Consider the following 23,081-nt stretch of genomic DNA (forward strand, 5'->3'; position numbering starts at 1 on the left):
CTTTCTTCCTTGCGAGAGTGAGTCTGTAACCTCTTGCACTGAGAGTTTCCACCTTGAACCGCAGTGCTCTTTAGCTGAGTTCCCTCTGCTAGATGAGGTCTTGCTGAACACACTCATCTCCAGGGTAATCTCAGGCTCACCTTCGGACCCTGCTTCTCCGCAACATCTCACTCTAGTTACTGATGTCATCCGTCCAGTAATTTTGAATACCCTACACGCTTCTATTACCTCGGGAAAGGTGCCCTCAGCTTGGAAATGTGCTCAGGTCAGAGCCCTGTTGAAAAAACCCAATTTAGACATCTCCAACATGGTCAATTATCGCCCCATCTCTCTTCTTCCCTGGCTGAGCAAGTTGTTCTACTCTACTCTAGTCCACTATATGGAGTCCAAGAACAAAACCTATCCTGGAAATAAGAAATGTGTATGCAGCTAAAGCTATTGCTAGTGTTACGTATGGGGTGGGGGTTTGGGGAACGATGGATATTGATTCTCTTCAGAGTGCAGAGGATGTTTTTTTAAAGAGATTGTTATCCCTCCCTTGCAGCTGTTCTAATTATATATGGCATAGAGAACTAGGTGTCCTTTATCTTTCAAATATTGTCGGTCCTGCGCCTATTCTACTTTGTCATTCGATACAGAGAAGGGAGGCAGTAACTCAGAATCAGCTTGTTCTGAGGGACTGTTTAAAAATTGGATTTTTTACACAAGATTCCATGGTTGCAGTATGTAAAGTGCTCCCTGAGAAGTTTGGTTTACAAGATTTATTTGAGAATCCACTTAATTGTGCGCAAATTTCCAAAGCGAGATTAAAAGAGATCTTTCTGTCAGGAACTACTTTGATAGAAGGGAGGCGAATAGAAATATTCCCACTGTTAAGCTATATCAAATGCACCCTGCATTATCCAGGATGTACATACTTATCTAGCCTTTGTGCAGATCCCAAGATACTGCTTAATTTTGTTACGGTTTCATTTATAGTATAGCTCACTGATGTTTGGCTTTCTGAAAATGCTTATAATAAGGAGATATGTCTTTATGCCCCTGTGATGCCTATACAGACAGATCTACACATACTATTTTTCTGCAGATTTTATATGGCCTAGGAAAATATTAATTGTCCCACTTATGTGTAAATATAGTTTTAGACAATGTCGTCCATCACTGTTTTTATTCAAATGCTTGATGACCCTTTGGTTTGCCATTCTTTGGCTTAATTTCATCTCTGAAGAGTAGAAGATCTCAAATAGACTGTGTTACAAGAAACGAGAGTCAATAATTCTATCACTATTTTATATGATCAATTGTAATATTCTGTAGTTTTGTTTATGTTGGTCCAAGCACTTTGAAAAGGTACATAATCAAATGGTTTTGCTTTTGATGCTGCTGTTGTGTATTATGTTATTTTTGCTACCTTTTAACAAATATATAGGGGCATATTTACAAGCCCGTATTGCCACAGAAAAGCAGCGGGAAAAATTTACCATTGTGGTTCCTATGCATAGATATACCACTCACAAAAAGTATCTCCGGTTACGAAGTTAACCCCTCAACTTTAATCTTAACCCAAGTGTCATTCATGAATCTGAATCCTAAATCAATCAAACTTCAGACTTGGAGCTATCTTTCATATATGTCACAGCCCATGGCTGAACACATTGTTTCTGTAGTGCTTTCCATGTTTCCTCCTAGACAACTGCATCCTAAATGAGTTTTCGGAACACAATACCAGACGATCGACTTTTATTAAGGAAAGTACTGTCAGTGTCTGACAAGCAACTGGGAACTTACATCATAGCAGTCTTTTTGATGCAATGTACAGCAGGCTATTCATTACAGGAATATACTTGACTTTCAGCCAGGGCAGAAGGGTCACCCACCTGGTCCTTTTCCCTGCTTACTCCGCTAGACAGCTGAGATCTAGATACTTTTGTATGATGCCCGGTGGAGCTACCTCGCTAGCTATAGGGGAGATTGACTTTGGACTCCCTCCTTTGACTATCACCTACCCAGCCGGACTTCGGGCAAATGCTCCAGTGTCTCTCCTGACCTTATCTTCCCCCTCTCCCTTCCTCCAACCCTCTCCCCTCTCCGCTCCAACTCTTTCCAGCTTCTGTCCTCTGCCCTCACCTGCCGTTTGTTCCCACCCTGTTTTTCTGTGAACCTCTTCCCTCCACACTTGAGACCGAAATATTTTGTCTGAAGCCCGATGGAGCTACCTGGTTTAGCTATAGGGGAGATGGGCCGTGGATACACTCCTTGGTCGTCACCTACCCAGTCGGTCTTTAGACCGACTTCCTTTCGTCTCCACGGTTGTCTCTTCCCTTATCCTCACTTTCTCACCTCCCCCACCCCCCACTACTTTTCTCTCTCATTTCTCTCCTCTCCTAATGTATTGCTGATTCTTTGATGTAATGTGTAATTGTTGATCTTTTTCTGTTACATTGTTGAACCACATTGTTGCACTTCCTTTCGTCTCTCCTGTCGTCTCCTCCCGCATCCTCCCTCTATTTATGTCTCTCCTTCTCTCCTCTCTCAATGTATTGAGACTGAACTATTTTGTTTGATGCCTGATGGAGCTACCTGGTTTAGCTATAGGGGAGATGGGCCGTGGATTCCCTCCTTGGTCGTCACCTACCCAGTTGGTCTTTAGACAGACTTCTTTTCGTCTCTCCTTATAGTCTCTTCCCTTATCCTCCCTTTCTCACCTCCCCTGCCCCCTCCACTACTTTTCTCTCTCCTTTCTCTCCTCTCCTAATTGTATTGCCTATTTTTTGATGTATTGTGTAATAATTGAACTTTTCCTGTTACATTGTTGATTCTCATGTAAAGAGCTCTGATACCTTCAGGTCTAGCCAGCGCTATATAAAACTCTTTAAATAAATAAATAAAATAAAATAGATATATCTATATATCTTTATCTGTTTTTTGTGTATAGCACTCAAGCCACCCTCTTCCACTACTATTATTTGCAACGCCCTTTGGTTAAAGTATGCAAGCAATTTTGTATCTCAGATTGCGACAACTTTACTGCTATTAGTTTTATTATTTCATAGTTGGTCAGACAGCAAATCTTCCCAGGCCAGCTTTAGGGAATTTGAATCGTGTGACAGTTTTTTTGATGTATCTGCAGGTCTGCCAGCTTCATATCACACTTGAAGTAGCAAGATGACAGCGTACTTCGATGTAAATCGCTATCATTCCATATTGCTTCCCCCCTGCAGACAAGGAATGACTCTAAGCAGTCAATTACCGGTACTGCTCATAGTATTATTGACCTTGTGATGCAGGAATGTTTCACGATATTTGATGGGCTGCTGTTTCCAGAGATTTTGAAAGGAAAATATATTTTAATGATACCACTTGGAGTTGAAAAACTGCAAGTATTGTTCTGTGCTCGAAAATAAAAAGATGCCATATTCACTCAGAGAAGGGCGACCATTGGCATTGTCATTCATGCTTGAATAACACAAATCACCAACATTGTTAGTAATTGTTTGTACATTTAAATTGATAGCAATACCTCTGTCATAAAAAGTATTTACTGCCACACAAAAACAAAAAGCTTTCAACTTTTTATTTGCTTTGTTACATAGGAAATTGAGACAGAAAAAATAATTTGTATTTTTATAATCTGTTTATTTCAATACTATACTCTGATTAAAAATACCACACAATCTTCAGTGCAAGGAGCATGCTCTCCGTGTTATTTTAGTTTGTTCCTTTGTATTGCTGTATTCCAGTGAAAAGGCTGCTGTAGCTGTGAGTGGTTGTGTTTATTTGTGAGAAACTTCCAGTCATGTAAGGGGACTATAAATTATTCCTTGAGTACTTATCAAAACAGTGTTTAAATATTATATAGCTAGTGTGTGGCAGTAAGACTCGTTGATTCCCATTCTTGAGCTCAGACAATGGTAAGTGTTGAGAAAGTGCATCGTTTTGCCTGGTCTCTTCCCCATTTTTGTGTTTTTTTAATTCTGCTCACTGAGGTACTGCTGTCTAGTCCCCAGTGTATATGTTCTGAACCCTAAAACATGGTCATGGTGGCTAATTCTCAACTGGCATATTCACCATTCCAGTAAGGATGCAGTACACGGTGCTGGAAAACACCACAGGCATAGAAATGTAAATGTCACCCATGAGCTGGTTAATTGTTTTTGCCTTTGACCAGGCTGGTAACAAAAAGTTGGCTTGCGGCCTACATGTGTAGTTTGTCTGCTGCAGATTTAAACCGAAAGACAGGTGTGACAAAATAATCACATTTTGACAAGTAGAAAACCTACTTTTAAATAATAAGTGAGCTGCAATAGTCATTGCAACTCTCAAGGTTAGGTGTTTAGCATTTTCGCAGCATAAATGCAAGGACTTTTCTGTAAGATGTGCTAAAGTACAGTTTAAGTTCTAATTCAGTGTCTTCATTTTAAGAATAAGCCACAAAACCCATTCAACCACTTGTTTTATTGTTTATTAAACATCCAGTTCAATGGTGAAGTAAGATTTTTGAGAAGTGTGCAGGAAATGGGACTTTATGAAAGTCATAATTTCTCTTCCGTAACTTCTGCAGGCTAACTCGTATTGGCATTTTCTCCAGCTGCCCTGTCAGTGCTGCCTTTGATGAGGTGTGAAATATTGTGCTCTGAGCAAAGACAATGTGTAGGGCTTAGCAGGATGGTTTGTGAAGGTATGTGACACAACGTAACCCAAGAAGGGCAGTTAAGGAGTTCAGGATCACCCTCAACTTAAAAGGGAGAAGGGGAAGATTTGTAATTTTATAGTTTAGTAATGAGGGAAGCATGGAGAAGAGGGGTCTGTTGGTCTGAGGATACCCTTTAGCCCTCCAGACTTCAGTCTCAATGGATGAAGAGCTGTCCCAGAATCAGTTTGTAATGGTTGCTTGGGAGGGGACTGCTCACTACGCTTGACACACCCCTTGATGGGCCACATGCCCTGGGGCAGAACGGTTCTGCCATGTTGGATTTTACTGAGAACCGTGAACTATGGGATTGTGTTACACTTGACCCTTTCATCCCCAAACATTTTACCTTCATCCTCCTGTTTTCTGAACCCATTTCTTGTTGGCTTTTATGACTCTGTGCACTGTACCACCGCTAACTAGTGCTAAAGTGCAAGTGCTCTCTCATTTAAACGTGGTCGAATCAGCTTACACCCGATTGGCCTATTTAATTTGCTTGTAAGTACCTAGTGAAGTAAAATAAATGCTTCTAGTTAGCCTGCAGCACTTATTAAGCCACGCACTTCAGAAGCCCTTTTAACCCCTTCACTGCGGCGGCTATTCCGCCGCAGTGCTAAGGGGGTGGGGGGGGCCGCGCGGCGGTCCCGTGCTCGTGACGGAACCGCTCCGTCACGGCACTCGGGTGAACTGTGCTTGTGACGGAACGGTTCCGTCACGGCCCCGCCCGCGCTACAGAACGTTAGCGCAGGCGCGGCGAGAGGGCCGTGACGGAACCGTTCCGTCACCAGCACAGCCCACTCGAGGCTCGTGACGGAACGGTTCCGTCACGAGCATGGAAGGGGTTAAACATGTCTCAGGCCTGTCATTGGATCCTGATGTTAAACTGCAATTTTGACCTGGTAAGATAAGCCATTTGACAGGGCCAAACTTCTTTTTTTAATACATATGTCACCCCAGGTCAGGCCCTACACAGCCAAGAGGGCAGGGTGCAGTGTATTTAAAAGGGTTCACATGTACTCTTAAATTTGTTTTTCACTACTGTGACACTTACCTCTCCAATAGGATAACATTGGGTTACCTTATTACATTTATTAGGTGCTAACTTTTAATTGGGTGCAGCTGGAAATATCGAGTCTGGTGTGTAAAGAATTGTAATTTAAATCCCTCTTTAATGGGAAAGTCTTATTTTAAGTCACAATTCTGAAAATGCCCCTTTTAGAAACTTGAAAAGAGGTAGTGGCAACCGTCTGGCACTCAGTATTCAAAATTCATAAGAATAATCAATTAAACTACATTGATTGAAAAGTTAACAATGCATGCAGCGGGATAATAGGCTCTGCAGGCCTACGAGAATTCAAAGCAAAAGAATACCAGATGGGGATCTGGTAGTACCGGTCCACTGCTTCAAGTCACTCAAACTGAGTGTACTAAACTAGACAGTAGATTCAGTGACATTTCAAAAACATTTAAAGCACAATTTCAATATTCAAAAGAAACATATCAAGCAATAAACAACATGTAGTCCTTGAAGCTTTGCATAGAGTTTCTTTATATCCATTCGTAAAGTTCAAAATTGAGTTTTGAAATTCAAAAGTCAGAAGTGGGGTCCAAACAAGTTCGTGGGGAGTTTCAAAATAAATATCCCAATGCATTTCGGGCAAATAAAGCTCGCCCTTCATCAGGGGAATCTAAAGGAAATAGTATAAACATATCATGAAGCTTATTTACAAAGGCAGCAAGCATAGTAACACTAAATGCATAGTCCTATAGTACACAAAATGAAGCCATCCAAATAAGTGTGCAAAAAAAGCAGAGTGCGAGAATAAACCATATTTGTGAGTTGGGGAAGTTCAGGTAACGGAAAGGAAACCATAATTGTCGTGGTCAAAGCCAACTAAAGAGGAATGGACACTGTGATGCTATAGTCAAAGTGAATATTTGCATCCTAAATTGCCGTGAAGACGGTGACTGCCCAAGTGAGCATAGGTGCTGGTAATTAGGTCAGTGAGACATTCATCTTATCAGGGAATTCACACGGGTGACGAGTCAATAAGACCATAGAGCTCAGAAATAGCGGCAATGCTACAAAGTAAAACGTGACGTTTAGGAATCTATAGTGAGGAGGCATGATCTCAAGTGGACAAAATGAAATGCGAAGGGCTTACCAAGCGTAGGACCCGAGTGACGAGTGTACGTGGAGTGGAGGTGAACTGGTCTGTCTGAGAAAAGAATGCGATGTTACCGCAGAGTTTGAAAAGCGTGAATAGTAGACCACGGGTAGAAAAAATGTATGTGAAACTCACCATCAGAGTGATGAACAGAGAGCTCGAGACCTCGGACGCCGGATAGAGCAGCGTATGCACTGCGCCGATCGGAAAGAAGCATTAGTATTCTCCAGCGTAGTGAAAATGGAAAACGGACTAGGTTAGAGGTGTATTAGAAGTAAAAACGGTGGCGGCCATCTTAGGTTAGTGTGAGGAAAGTAGTGAAAGAAACTAATGGCAAACATTACAGTACACAGGGGGTGGAGGACATAAGAAGATGACATTTCAGGGGTATGCCAGCAGCAATACATACATTAAATGCAAAATCTCACAATCGTGTACAGCAAAAATACAAAAATGAACAAGAGATGCGTCAGTTAACATGAGGTTCATGATAATGGAATGAAAACATGAGAGCATCATTTTGAAGTAAATTGAAGGGCAGTGAATTTTAAATATTTACAATGAGTACAGTATGTACAAAAATACAAGATAAATATAGTGTAGGCATAGTTACAGAAAGCAAGCGAGTTCAAATTTATCATTAAGACCATTTGGTACAAGGGTTTGCATAAACCAAATCCAGTAAGTTTCGCGTTGTGATAAAAACACTTCTGACTTTTGAATTTCAACACTCAATTTTGAACTTTACAAATGGACATAAAGAAACTCTATGCAAAGCTTCAAGGACTACATGTCGTTTATTGCTTGATATGTTTCTTTTGAATAATGACATTTGTACTTTAAATGTTTTTGAAATGTCACTGAATCTACTGTCTAGTTTAGTACACTCAGTTTGAGGACTTGAAGCAGCGCACCGGGACTACCAGATCCCCATCTGGTATTCTTTTCCTTTTAGAAACTTGGCATTTTCTTGTCCTAACCATTTGGTGCCTGCAGCCTGTTGCTGGGTCACATGCCTTGGTGTAGTTAGCAGTTGAATATTGTTTATTCCTCCCAAATGTCCACAGAATAGAGGGATTAGGTGTGCTTGGATAGTCCATCAACTTGCAGGATTGGGGAGCAGTGCTGGACGCAACCCTATTTGCAACTGAATAGGTTGTGCTCTGCCTTCACACAAAGGGCTTAGATCTCCTGCATTATTCTTATAGCCAACTTGGAGCGATGGCAGGGAAAGTAGGAACCTCAAGCACTCAAAGTGAAACTTCCTGAAACTTCTCCTACTTCAAAGAAGGTACCAGATGTAACAATAGGGCCCTCAGACCCACTTTTAAGCTCACTTTGTGGACCTGCTAAGGGAATGTGGGGCAAGAGTTCCATGAGAGACGGTTGAAGGTGGTGGGGTAAAGGTGGTTGCATACTATGAAGAGGCTGAAATAAAGTCACATTTAACCATATTCTCTCGTTTGGCAACTTTTTCATTGGTGCGAACTGAGTCAGGATCCTGCTGACCAACAGCTTTCCACCTGAATTTCTGGCCTGCTCTGACTGTGTATCATCGTTGTGGGAGGTCTGCAGTGCTCTGGGATTGTTCTGGCATCACAGCCAGCATTGCAGTGACAACTAATGTATTAGTAGGCCTGCACATAACTATTGCTTTGTTCTTTCCCTTTGTTGCATGATTAGTCTAGAAAGAGTACTTTGAGGAGTTTGTGCCCCCATTTTGTACTTTGTAGATATATCAGTCATCTTGGATTGGGTTCAAATTAAAGGATTCCTGGAAATTCGTTTGCCATTTTATTTTGGGAAAAGACTTTTTATAAGCTGTGAATTTTCGGCTGATATTTTGGGTTGGGCCCAACTTTTATTTGGTCGTAAAAGACAAGTTCTTTTTTTTAAACAACTTTATTTTGAATTTTAGGGCAAATAAAACACACATTACAGCTTTGTTGTGGTTAACGATATACATCACAAAGTGGTTGACAGGGTAGAAGTACACAATTGTCTACACAATAACAATTGCAGCAATGAACATCCTCCATCAGATCCAGGGTGAGCCCTCAACCCATATCTCATGAGACACATAGTAAATATTGACCTCTAGCCAGAATGTTCAGCCATTAATGTGCCACTCTCTAAGTCAGAGGCAGCCATTTCACATATCCCTGAAGCCCTCAAAGCTGTGTATGTTGTCAGGTGTATCCCCCATGCTCTGCTGTCTCCTCATGTCGGTGGTGAAAGGGAACCATAAAATGTTGAATATTTCCATTACACACACACAAGCGCGTGGCCAGCAGGAGGTGCGAAAATTTCTTCCCTTGAGGAGTTGTCATGGGGTAAAGTTTATCCTCCGAGGGTCTCTCAGGAGAAGCATGAGTCGGTCATGGGACAATGAAACACTAGTGATGGAGTATATTGTTTGGAGGACCTGTCCCAAAATGCCTGAATCTGCAGGGAAGTCCCCTACGTGTGCAAGAAGGTACCTCGCTCTTCCCAACCTTTCCATCACAACTCTGAACCACCAAACATCCTATGTAGTCATACAGGTGTGAGGTACCAGCGTGTTAATATTTTGTAGGTGTTCTCCTTATAGCGGCGGCAGATGGAGAACTTGGAAGCTCTCTGCCAAATAGCCCCCAGGTCTCATCTGAGATGTCCCCCACCAATTCTCCCATTGTGTCATGTTTGTGTGTTTCTTGGGGATGTTGAGGTGCAGGATATAGCGGTATAAACAGATATGTCTTTACAAGTGATGTTATTGCTGTATAGAGATTGGCTTTGCGAATTCTCCCTCCGCATAGCTCTGCGAGCTGAATCATTCCTCACCCAATGTAGTGCCTTGGTAAGCCTATAGGTGTCACATCTGGTGAATGTTTATTTCTCTATGAGATCCCCTCGAATTAAGGTCAACTTTGTCTGTCAGTGGTGGGGGAAGGGGAGCCCTCCTAAATCGCTGCCAGCAGCCACAAAAGCCTGCTAGGGGGGGCTGAAGAGAAGGCCTGCTACACCCAAACCCAAGGCATTCCCTCAGGGTTGTGGTTCCAGTAAATGAAGGGTGGAGTTGGGCCACTAACATGAGGTAGTCTTGTCTGGGTGGTCCAGGCCTACCTCAGTCTGGATCAAAAGAGGGAGGACATAGAGTAGCCGTGGCATGAAATTCATTTTGAGGCTATTAGGACGACACAAACAGGATATCTACAACTTTCCCCACCTATAGAAATCCTTGAAGAGGCTCGTAAGTAAAGGATGGATGTTGCTGTCATAAAGGGCACTTGTGCGATTCAGGGGTTGGACCCCCAGATATGTTATGGCTGTTGTAGCCCTTAGTAAACTGCCTTTCTGGATGGGATCCCTGAGGTTGCCTTGTGGGTCTGCTACCCCCAGTCCTGGTGATTTAGGGTAGTTATTTTTTAATCCTGATACCTGTGCAAAGTGGTCTACCTCCCCCAATAGTGCCAGGATGGTTGTTTCTGAGTTGGTGACAAAGCATAATGTGTCATCGGTGAAGAGGGCTAGTTTGTGTCCTTTGCTATTCACCATGATACTGTGGATCTTAGCCACCTAGGATTCCATGGTTAGGTCAAAAATAAGGTGGGACAGAAGACATCCCTTTCTCATGCCTCTAGTCAGTAGGATGTCAGCTTGGCTGACGACTTTTTGAAGTTTGCCTAGATGAGAGTTTTCATCTTTGTTCCAAGGTGAACTCTCTCCAGTGCCTTTGTCAAATATGACCAATCCACTCTATTGAACGCCTTCTCGCCATCCAGGGAGAGAAGGGTCATTGGGTGATGTCAATTCTCTGCCACCTCCATGAGCACCACTGCCAGTTCTGTATAGTGGTTGGTCTGCCTATTGCGGAAAAAGTGCGCATGTGGGGGACCAAGAACAGTGGCCCATATAGGTTCGAGCCGGGCCACGAGTATTGATGTCAAAAGTTTTACATCGCTATTCAGCAGCGCGATATGCCTTTAACCGCTTCGCTGCGGCGGCTTTTCCCGCTGTGCGCGGCATTTTTAAAAATCCCGCGTAACGTGACAAAGCCAGCTCGTCATCCGCGCAGCGCAGGTAACGCCCATGACGAGCTGGCTTTGTCATCCGCGGGGAAGGGGTTAAGAGGAACATAGCATTGAGAGCTTGTCAGGTTTCAGGAAGAAGCTAAGGTGTGACGGCGCATTTGCACACATGTCACCTCAGGTCCCATCCTTTCCCTTCACTACTGTGCAAACGCACCCCGTGTTGCGTTTTAAGTTGGGGGATTAAGTCCCGATGAATTCTGAGGGTCCCTGGAGTGCAACTAGCCCACCAGGTACCTCCATTAAGAGCCACAGAGCTGCGGTGCAGAGAGGTGTAAAAAGGGGCATGGCCTCTGAACACCTCTCTGCAACGCAGCTCCCTGGCGCATACTGGAGGTTCCTGGTGGGCTAGTTGGCCCCTAGGGACCCCCCGTATTCAAGGGGAATTAGTTCCCTATCTGCAAACATGTCAGGGGGCACATATGCAGAGAGCTGCAGGGAGGGGGTGGGGCCTCTGAAGCGATGCCGGTCTTTTTTCTTTATTTTATTTTATTTTTTTAAGAAAGGGGACTGTACGGCCCCCCTAATTTTCCTGTTTTACTGGCCCTGGGGACCCCATCCCCTAGGGCCTGAACCCAATATTATTTTATTTTTAAATAAATTGGAAGGGGGCCGTGGCCCCTCTCCCGAGGCCATAATCGGCCCTGGGCCCCCGTTCCTCAGGGCATGGCCGTTTTTTTTCCATTTATGGCCCCGGGGATCCCATCCCCCGGGGCCGGCCTCTCCTCGGCCACTAATAGCTCCGGGGACCCCATCCCCGAGGCTGGCTCTCTCCGTTGGGGACTGTGGGGGGGGTCCCCAATTACCCCCACAGTCCCGCCGGCTCCCCGCGTCCTGCAGGAGCTGGCATTGCTTTTCCACATGGGGAGCTTCTTAGATGCAGCTCCCCGTGTGGATAAGCAATCTGTTTCGGATTTTGGAAGAGAGAGCAGGTTTCCTGCTCTCTCTTCCAAAACCGAAAGCAAAGTTTGCCATAGCAAACTACAGGTTCCCGGGGGTGGGCACCTCGGGACACTGCAGGAGCTGGCCCTGGGTGGCAATCCCCAGGGCCATGACAGGGCTCCAACATTAGCAAAACCCCGGGGAGGTGGTGGTCCCTGGGGCTGGGGGGTCCATAACCCCCCAATTTGCATACTTAGTGCCCCGGGGAGGTGGCGGTCCCTGGAGCGTGTGGGGGGGGGGGGCTTGAAAAATAACCATCATGTGGTCTTTACTGTGGTAGATGTATGAGCATAATGTTGGATTTATCAATCGCCAGATGTCAATCAGATCTTTCACTTAGCAAATAGTCTAATGCATTATTAAAGTCACCAATAATAATGAAGTTTCAGTCATGAGAGTGTGGTGCAGTATTGAGTAGCTCAGGAATTGAAAATCTCAAGACAAAAGCTATAGCCTAAAATATTTTTTTTAAAAAAAAATATATATATATATATTCAACGCAAAATGTCCTGTCGCAGAGGGAGCACTTGGCAAGTTGGTGCTGGAGTCGGGACCAGGACCGGGTCCGTATTTATTTTCTCACAAAGAACGTATTCCAGCACTCCGCTAGTTAGCAAGATTTAGTTTATTCAGCGCAAAGATACAAGCCTACGCGTTTCGAACCCACTGGTTCCTTCTCACGGCGGCATAAACAATTGTCCTACTTCACTTTCTGTATTTAAGTGATTGTGGTTACATAGTGCATTGTGGGACATGTAGTTGGTTGTGATGAAATTTCCCCCAACACCGTTTGAATCAACATCATTACACACTGAATTTTGTGTTAATACAAATAAAGCATATATGTGTAGCTTTTTCACATTTATGGCTAAGTGCCCTTTTAAATGTTTGATCTATGTCCCAATATACGCACTTTTTTGGCGACCTGGCAGTGTTCACGTATTGCACCAAGTTTGGATACACATTTTCCATTTAAAAGGGCACTTAGCCATAGATGTGAAAAAGCTACACATATATGCTTTATTTGTATTAACACAAAATTCAGTGTGTAATGATGTTGATTCAAACGGTGTTGGGGGAAATTTCATCACAACCAACTACATGTCCCACAATGCACTATGTAACCCCAATCACTTAAATACAGAAAGTGAAGTAGGACAATTGTTTATGCCGCCGTGAGAAGGAACCAGTGGGTTCGAAAACGCGTAGGCTTGTATCTTTGCGCTGAATAAACTAAATCTTGCTAACTAGCGGAGTGCTGGAATACGTTCTTTGTGAGAATATATATATATATATATATATATATAATCTCTTTTCCAAAGAACATGGAGCACGGACCCAATTTGGTGCACAGAATAGTCTTTAATCGTTTGCTTTCTTGTCGGCCATTATGCGTTTCGGCACCGGAGTGCCTTGATCACATGACACGTGGGTCAGTCACCTGACTGCTTTTGTACCAACACTTTTTTCACTTTTTTTTCTTTTAGTTGCTGTGTTAAAGTGACAGTGCATATTATTTTCTGATTTACTACAATAGGCAAAGATGTACGTTAAAGTAACATGTTCATCATAGCTACCTATTACATTGCATCTTCATGGTAATTGATTTATACTAATCATTTGTACAATTCACAATTATGGTATAAATACCCATATCTGAACTTATGTGTGCAATATTGCGCAATAAATAATTTAATAATATTCAACATCCAAGTATAAATACTAGGGTTTTCATGTGTACATGTGCAAACTTTTATTCTGTGTGCAAACTAGTGCAAATATAGATATATTGTAATACATTTTAACTAGACACAAAATATAAATAAATATGATTTATATAAATATATATTCCTATAAATAGATTTAAATATCCCATATTAAATCCATTTAAAATTTGTGTAAAAATGCAGTTAAAAACAATTTGAATTCTTTCTATGCTTGGCTGTTGTTATATCTAGTTGGTGTGGCCCTTCAATTTGCACTACAATGCAAGTATCACATAGGTACCCCGCCTATGATGTTCTGTTAATTTTAATCGCCTCCTATTTCTGTAGTAAAACTTATCTGTCGAAAGAAGCCTCTATCGACAGTAATGTGTCTTTATTTTAGTGAAAAGCTAATAACAAAAGTGATTTTTCTATTTTTAGGTACATAAAAAGCTGTTTAAACTAGAACAAAATAAGATAAACGCCTTTATCTTACTCTGTTGCTATTTTGTCTGCTGTGAGGTCTTAAAAAACGTAACATATTTTTTAATTTTTACGTTTTTTCACTCTTACTTAGCCCATCTCTTGGTAGTTGTTATTTACATTAGAACTTCCTGAACTTCCTCATTTTACTCTTTTAGCTCTCGCAGATATGGAGTGAGTCTAAAGTACCCGCTTTTAGACATGTGTATAGGTCTTCAGTAATATTCAGACCATTGGGGTGTTTGGATTCCAGTTCTGAAATGTACCTGGTTTCCATTTTATGGAGACTACCCTCCCTGTTTCCCCCTCTCTTGTTAAAAGGTACACTGTCAATTAGATAGTATTTTAAAAGCTTTGGATCCGCTTGATGGAACTCATTAAAATGTCGGGCAACAGGGTATGTTGAATCTCGATTGTTGATTGCTCTAATATGCTGTAAAATTCTCTTATGCCCCTGTAGCTTGGTACTTCCCACGTACCTAAGCCCACAGGGGCAGTCGAGAATATACACAACATATTCAGTTTTGCATGACAGAGCTTTAGTGATCATTTGTTCACCTGTACCAAAAGCAGTTTTAACGCTGGTGGTATTTACCCCATTCTGACAAGCTTTGCAAGTTTTACACTTGTAAAGGCCCTTTCTTTGATTAAGCCAGTTCATTTATTTTTGGCTGTTCAATCGGGGTTTTTACCACCAGTCTGCCTCTAATGTTGGGTGCCCTTCTGTTTGTAATCGAAGGTCTGAAAGGTATGTTATCACACAGAACTGGATCATTCTTAACCAATGACCTGTTTCTCTGGATTATATGGTTAATTTATTTGTGCTGCTTGCTATATCCAACTATCATATATATATATATATATATATATATATATATATATATATATATATATATATATATATATATATATATATATATATATATATATATATATATATATATATATATATATCTATATATATATATATATATATAGATATATATATAGATATATAGATATATATATAGATATAGATATATATACATATACATATATATATATATATATATATATATATATATATATATATATATATATATATACATATATATATATATATATATATGTATATATATATATATATATATATATATATATATATATATATATATATATATATATATATATATATATATATATATATATATATATATATATATATATATATATATATATATATCAGAATTAGCTCCTGTTGGATAATCTTAAACAAAAACTGTAGATATCTTACAGGTACTACAGGTACACCATTACCTATTTTGTCCATCTTGCAGTTGCATCATTTTATAAAGAGGACAGCAAGACCTCCTGAGCTTAATAAGTGACAGTTATGAAATGTAATGCCTATCCCTTTCTTTTATTTTCATCTTTTTAGTATTATTATTATCTGATAGGTTTTCATGTCTTCTGCAAATCTAAATCCATCCTAATTTGTTTCCTCTTATTTGGATTATTCCATCCTTTATTGCAGTAGTTAATTTGACAGCATAATTTGCTGTCTTTAAGTATTTAAGAACCATTAAAAAATGACCAAGTAAATATGCTTGCTTGTTTGTACAATAATCATGTACAATGTGTGAGGGCTGTGGAGTTCATAAAACAAATATGTATGGCTTTGGGCTACTGGAGGCACCTAAGCAAATATCTAAACCCATAGAAAAAAAATATATATATAATGGCACTACATGTGAACACATTGGTAAAGAGATATTACTTAAAGCTGTACTATATGCATGATTTAGTGAACTGTATTGTGATTAGGAAAATAATATTATTGAACAATAGGTGTTCATAACCTCCACTCTTAGGAGAGAGCTGCCTCGAACAAAACCGTACATCTTTCTTAACCACGATACAAAAATTGTAATCAAACAAGAGCATCAACTGTAATCTAAAGACTTGTTATAACTATACTCTGTATCCAGACTGCATATATATAATTGAATGTATAACATCAGTCATGTTAACTCCTCATTAGTAATGAGACTGTATTAGCTAGTACAAGACTACATTATATGAAGAAATGATAATATCACTTATGAGAACTTGTTTCCACTTCTTAATGTCAATTGCAAATTACCTCATCCCCTGTGCAGTAGTGTCCTAATTTGCTCACTTACTGAAATGAGGAATGGAGCAACTCCCATTAAAGGAGATAGAAGAAATTAGTCTGCCAAACACAGTATTACAAGCAAATCAACTGTGATGGGTGTACCAAATTACTATAATGATGTTTGTGACTGTAGAATAACAATCGGAGCTTAGTACACCAAACCCAGTCTTTTTTTGTTTTCTTTTGCCTACCTTTAAATATTCATCGGGGCTGATTCAAGGGAAGAAATAATGACTATCCAGTTATTAGGCACCATTCTCTCTAACACTTCCCAAATGTAATAGAAACATTTTGAAATATTGTGTATCCTTTGCAGGTTTGTACAAGACTTGCCCTAATTCAAATCTTCAAATAACTCAACATTTATTGTCACTTGGAGAGCATACATTCACCATACTTTTAGAGATTACCCACATTTTGATTAGGAACTCATTGCCTAACATTGTTATCTCTTGTAAAATCAAAGTTCACATGTGAATATATTTTATGATAATTGTTTTATTCAGACATTTTCAAATCCTTTGCTAGGGTCAGTCCAGCGTAGGAAGACAGAAAGCATCTAAAACATGCAACTAAAGGAACCAAATCAATTTGAACATAGTCTCCAGTATCTCCTGTTTCACATGTGACTAAAAGTGTACTCCTAAATATTTTCACTCATAAAAACAGGATATTTTGTTTTTTAATGTATCTTTAACTGCAATATTTTTGAAGTAAAACTATTGTAAATGTCTTGCATATTTTAATAAAAGTCATAAAGTTTAGAACGCTTTCTTAAACAATGGTATGGGCAAAAAGAGGAAATTATGAATTGCAATGAAAAATGGCAAATTAAAATGATCTTTTGTGCTATAGGTTTGTGAGAAGTTGGCCTGGTATATGCTGTTCACTAATTAAAGTGGGCACCTTGCACCAGTCCAAACAACCCTTATGGTGATATAACAGGTCAAAGATAGCCTTAGAAAGCTATCCAAGTGGGAGCTTTGGAGAGCAGCCTTCAAGCTGGGTCCTGAAGGAATGTTAAGCAGCTTGTTTTACCAGAATGCTACCTTATATTATTGGTTAAATGAAAGGAGAACCACACAATAGTTATAAAAATATGTATTTATTATAATAACACTCTCTAGTACAACACAGTACCTTCTACACGAGTATACTCACAAAGCACACAATGCTGTAGCACAGAAACAGTGGTAAATCACAATCATACACAATGGGTTCCTGAGGGGGACCAGACCATATACTAAAATAGTAGTATAAGACCCACGACTCAAGTCAAGACCATGTCTAGAGTACGTAGAATCGCCGGGACCCCAAGGAACCACCCACGGTGAGTATGTAGGGACCCCACGGAGGACGGGTGCAGTGTGGGAACACAACAGTGTACTCCGTACAATTCTATAGGGAAGTTGCGGTTGAAGTTTTAAAGTTTAAGGACCCTTCCCGATGGACTTCGAAGAAACCCCATGGAAGTTAGGAGGTTGGAGAACCACCCCACCCATGGATACCATAGCACCAGAGTTACCTATCCCAGGGAAGCCGGGTGCATAGGTCTGAAGTAGCGTCAGAAACCGCTGTGGATCTCTATGGAGGACTTCGAAGAAGAGCCACTTCTGGAAAGGAGAAAAGTGTCCAATAAAATCCAAAGGTGGATTCTTGTTGAAGAGTACGTGAAAGCAGAGGCGACAGAGTATGGGTCAATCAGGAGTGACCAGGGACTAAGTAGGCGAATACGCACCGATGTTGGATGCTTTAGGTGTGTGAAGAACTTGGCCCTCTAAAGGCCCCGCAGGTTATTTCCATAGCCACATTCCCAAATGAAGAGTCGGTCAGACAGTAGAGAATACACACTTACTTTATTAGTAGTTCTCTGCAGAGAGAGCCCCGATCAGACCTGCACCCTAAGATGGACGCTGAGGGGACTGCCTCCCCAAGGCGCGCTAATACATGATAAGCCACCCTGCAGACCTTGACCACGCCTCATATGGAAAAGTACTGGCTTGAGCTGGGCATGAACAACGGAGGTACAGAGAGATGAGCTTACACCTGCCAAATGGGCGCCCTATCAGACCTCCAAGGCCACTGTCCTTGGTCTCATTGTATCCTAAAATGGGAGATGAGATACTTATAGAGAAAGGAATGCAAGGGAAGAGTATCTATTCATTAGAGAGTCAGGTTCCAACCTTGAACAGGAGGAGAAATAATAACGATGTACGATTTAGCTACGTATGCTAACCTACATAACATGTATAAAAGCACGACGAGGAGGGGAATTTTCAAACCCTACAGACCCTCCTTTTAAAATAAGTGGCTAAAAGAAGCTTTATTGCTATCTGGCAAGGTCTTTACAATTCTAAAAGGAAGGGCATCTACTGCTGAATATTTCATATTGCAAAACACAGATGAAGTGTATAAATGTGACATTCAGAAACAATTGTTATTTAATAATAAAATATACCTTTGTTAATCAACATAATGGACTGAATTTCTTGAACCATCATGGGGGAATATTTATTTTCAGGTTTGGGCATCACAGCACTGGGGGTGAGTCTACTTGCACAATACATGCAGCAAACTGGAAGGCAATTAATACATAATCAACAAGTGAGAACAACCCCTGCAATAGCTATCAGGACGAGTAATATCTTCCAACCCAAAGCTGTCAGTAGGCTCCAGAGCCATTCTGTGAGGGACCATGAACCATTGTCTTCGTGGATCTCTGAGGCCAATCTGTGCAACTTTTGTAAGGCAGAATATACAGTTGGAGCGCTGTCAGGTATATATACACATCAGCTGCTGCCGATGACACAACAAGCTCTACCCGATCAGCTAGTATGACGTCTAAAACCATCTGATTTTGAAGTGAAACAAGTCTCGTAGCTTGGAGCTCGACTGCAATATTAGTGAGTATACCAGGAGTAGTGTTAATGACTCCCTCAACTACTCTGTCAAGGCGGCGTATGTTGTGGCTATTAAACATGGGACCCCAAAACGGAACAATACCCTTCAATATATCTGTGAATTGCTGCAGAGAAGTATCTGTTGGATCAATATCATCTACATTGACCACCCTTTTAACTTGGTGTGTGGAAAGATCCCTACGATTCAACATATGAGCCCTGTGGTATGTGGATGGGGCAATATAAACAGGAGGCAGGAGGTAGGAGAAGTAACATTGGCCAGACCACCATCTAGGGAGCCACGTGTAAGCGTGCCCTCCACAGATGAAATACACATTCGGAGGCATCAGTAAGGGTGTAATACTAGTCGTATTCAGTTGATAGGTATAGTTACAACAGCTCTGACCTACAGAAACAATTCCTGACCCTTGAACACAGAAGTGCTCTTTGCATCTATCATAGGAACAGGCATAGCTCTACCTTCAGTAATATTACGTTCTTGGAAGCAATAAAAGTATTCAGTGACATTGAATCTTTGGAAATCTAATATTTCATTTTTTAGCCAAGTAACATTTTCATGAGCTGTGAAAACATTCATACAAGCATATGGGTGCAGGGTACCCTCCTTTCCATCTATATCCCTGGTGCACCACTATATAGTCTTGAACTGCTTAATAATTAGCTTGAGTCATTTTCATTGCATCCTCATAGTAATGCATGTAAACCATAGATAATAATTGGAACCAGGCCTCACAACTACCTAAATAGGACAGAAGCATCGAGCTAAGTAAATCTTTCTTGCGCATTATGGAGGGGAGTAATCCACAAACCCAGCACTTCATGACATTAGTAGTACTGTGCACCTGATGAAGCATTTGGATACAAGCATTCTGAATGTACGTTTGTCTGTGCCTTTCATTATGCTGGGACAACATAATAAAGGAATGCTCAGCTGGAACGTGAGTAGTCCCCACTAAAACATGTACACGGTGTTGTTGTTCCAAGTACCTGACTACACCAAACAATGTAACCATCACCATGATAATGAACACCACCATGACCACCCTATTCCCAATGGACCAACTTGACCGGGCAGGACCATTCTGCTGCATCAGAGGAACCACTAAAGAGTGCTCCTCCCTCATATTTAAACAACGAAATGGAGACATAAAGAGTACTTTTAGGAAATGCGACTACAAGTACAACCAACCAGAGGGGTGGTATTCTTTCCTGTGTCCTTTCCACGCCTCACAGGCAGGGTCCTATTATTCATCAAATACTCCCGCTGTGGAGCTGCACACTCACACCCCTTACTGAAAAGCAACCTGCGACCCTTATTAAAAGCACATCGTCCACAACCTCTAAATCCTCGACCTCTTTGAGCCTCACCTTTTTGCAACAGCACTGGACTGGACTTTTGTCAGTGTCCCTCCTCTCTACAATACGCATATTGGTTACTCCTAAGGGGCGTACTTGAAGAGCCACCTCTATTAGACAGAGGCAAGCGGTGGGCCGATCCTGAACCTCTCCCTCTGCCCCTCTCTACTTGCTGCAACAACACATGTGTCTTCAAATCTTTCACCTTCTTCTCTACTTTTTCCATGTCCTCATTCTCTCTGTGATCATACTATTGTGTCATGCTCAAGATCACTAATGGGAAAGACGTAGATCAAGTGCTCTCCGATGCCTGCACCCTAGTTGCAATCTCAGGGAGCAAGTTAGTAACAAATCTATTCCCTAAAAGTCTAATACCACCTTCTTGTGACAAATCGTGTGACTAAAGTCCCAAAAAACCCCTTTGAATCTGGTAAAGAAGTCTGACACACTTTCATCTTTCTTCTGATGACACGCTGTCAACTTGTCCCAATCCACTTTTTGGGGAGGAATAAGAGAGTGCAGGTAAGTTATAATGTGACCTGGTAGGGCCAACAGCTCTGCTTCGGCTTATCACTAGGTTTGTGCTCCCTATCCCATGCTCTGATCTCATCCCACGTGCCTTCCAGCTCCAGCGCATGATCCTGCGTATGAAACTGTCTCCCTATATCTACCGGCACCAGCAAGCCGAAAAATAATTCTATATCAGCTAAAGTCATCACTGTGGAGGAGGCCGCTTATGTCAGTTCCTTGTAATAAGCTGTAGGTTTTTTCCGAGGGTCTGGCAGCTGGTTCTTCAGGGAGAGGACCTCAATCCTTTTCCATGGAGTATAGAACTACTGCTCTTGAAATTGAGCATCAACCCATGGGCGAATTGTTGTATTTGTCGAGTCGCACAATTCTGGTACATCAGGATGATAGATGGGATGGACCTCCCTCATAGGGTGCTGTGTCCATATGGTCGGAACTTTTTGGAGCAATCTGCTTCGATACCCCACTAACGTCATCACATTGGAAAAAACCTCATTGGGATCCATACCCATGGTATAGACCCTGTCCCGTAGGGCATATATAAACTGTGGTGCAACACCCTGAAGGCACTGTTCCCATAATCCAATTAATGTCGCTGACATGTGTTTAAGAGCAAGTTGCTGTAAAAATGGCTCATAGTCTTTCATCACACTCCATACATCATCCACAGTACAAATCGCATTACCGTCCCACTGGGTCTCTTGATTCACCATCATATTTTTTTCCTTGTCACCCCCAGCAGAGCGCACCAACGCTTTCTCCATGCGATCTCGCACTGCAGACCAATTCCCTTCAAGCACTCTGCGCACAGGCGTATCAGCATTGGACAGCGTTTGAGGCACTACACCCAAAGAAGAGAGAGTAGATGCAGAGACGGTAACCATGATGTAGGGAGACAGCGCTGTAGGGGTAAAAGGGGGGGGGAGTCGAAGCGGAAGGGGAACCAACAGCACCTGCGCCAGTTACTGGCATGTGGGGTCGGGCAGATGCAGTTGAACTAGCTGCAGAAGTATCAGGGTGAGCAGCACCAGGCAGAAGGATGTGGGGGGGCGAGAATCCAATAACTTTGTCACCTCCCTCTCTAGTAACATAACATTTATCAGTCTGCAAGCGAAACGTTCTATCTCCACATTCTATATCTTTCTCAACTCTTCCCGTTTCATAAGCCACAGCCTTCTGCCTTATTGTTTGTGTCTGTCTTTTCCTAACCTCCTTCTCCGCTCTCATGCGTTGTTGCTTCGCTTCTTTCTGCCACACTCTCAAAGAATCAAACACCGACTGCCTACTTTTTCTAGAAAATAATTTGTCCTGCAAAAAGTTAAATTGTTGTTCGTCAATCAAGCCAACAAGCGGCCATTATGCCATAGCATGCTAAACATAACAGGGCCAATACCTACCTTCCAATCGAACATCAGTAGAATAACATCGACATCCAAAACACCCAAACTTGCTAAAACAAAGCATCTTAATATACGATACATACACTGTCCACAAGGGACAAATATGACACCGACAGGTTGGAAAATAAAAATAAACAAAAGAACAATTGCACAGGACCAAACAGAACGGTCTGCAAACAGAACACAGCAACCCACTGGCTGCACCAAATTCAAGAAGACAGGCTTTAGCCCCAAACCTTTTCAAACGTAGTCCAAATTACCAATTGGCCTTGTAGGTTGTCTGCAAACAGCCCCAGACCTTTTCGAGCATGGGCCAAATTACCAATTGGCCTGGTAGACTGTTCACAGACACTCTGTGTCTTCTCCAGAGGTCCGCAGACCCGCCAAATTCAAACCAAATTAGTCCAAAGACTAAACCAAAAGACACAGCCCGTCGACTCGTGTCATCCAAACAAAGGCAGTCCACAACTGCACCCAAATCAGTCCGGAGACTAAACCAAGAGGGCAGGCCGCAGCCCCAGACCTTTTCAAATCCAAATCAAAATTACCAATTGATTTAGCAGATTACCTCCAAGCAGTCATTGACATTTTCAATAGAAAGCCAATTACCAATTGGCCCGGTGCTACGCACAAGCGCTCCGTGCCATTTAAGGGTCCGCAGA

At 41.7% G+C, this 23,081-nt stretch overlaps 1 protein-coding gene across 1 annotated transcript in view; it reads left to right on the forward strand.

Annotated features, from left to right (window-relative positions):
• The window catches only part of TRPC4 (transient receptor potential cation channel subfamily C member 4), a 1,290,729-nt gene that overhangs the window by 1,064,960 nt on the left and 202,688 nt on the right, over window positions 1-23,081 (forward strand). The gene's annotated exons all lie outside the window — the stretch shown is intronic.

Source organism: Lissotriton vulgaris, chromosome 8, assembly GCF_964263255.1.
Source record: "Lissotriton vulgaris chromosome 8, aLisVul1.2, whole genome shotgun sequence".
Lineage (NCBI taxonomy): Eukaryota > Metazoa > Chordata > Amphibia > Caudata > Salamandridae > Lissotriton > Lissotriton vulgaris.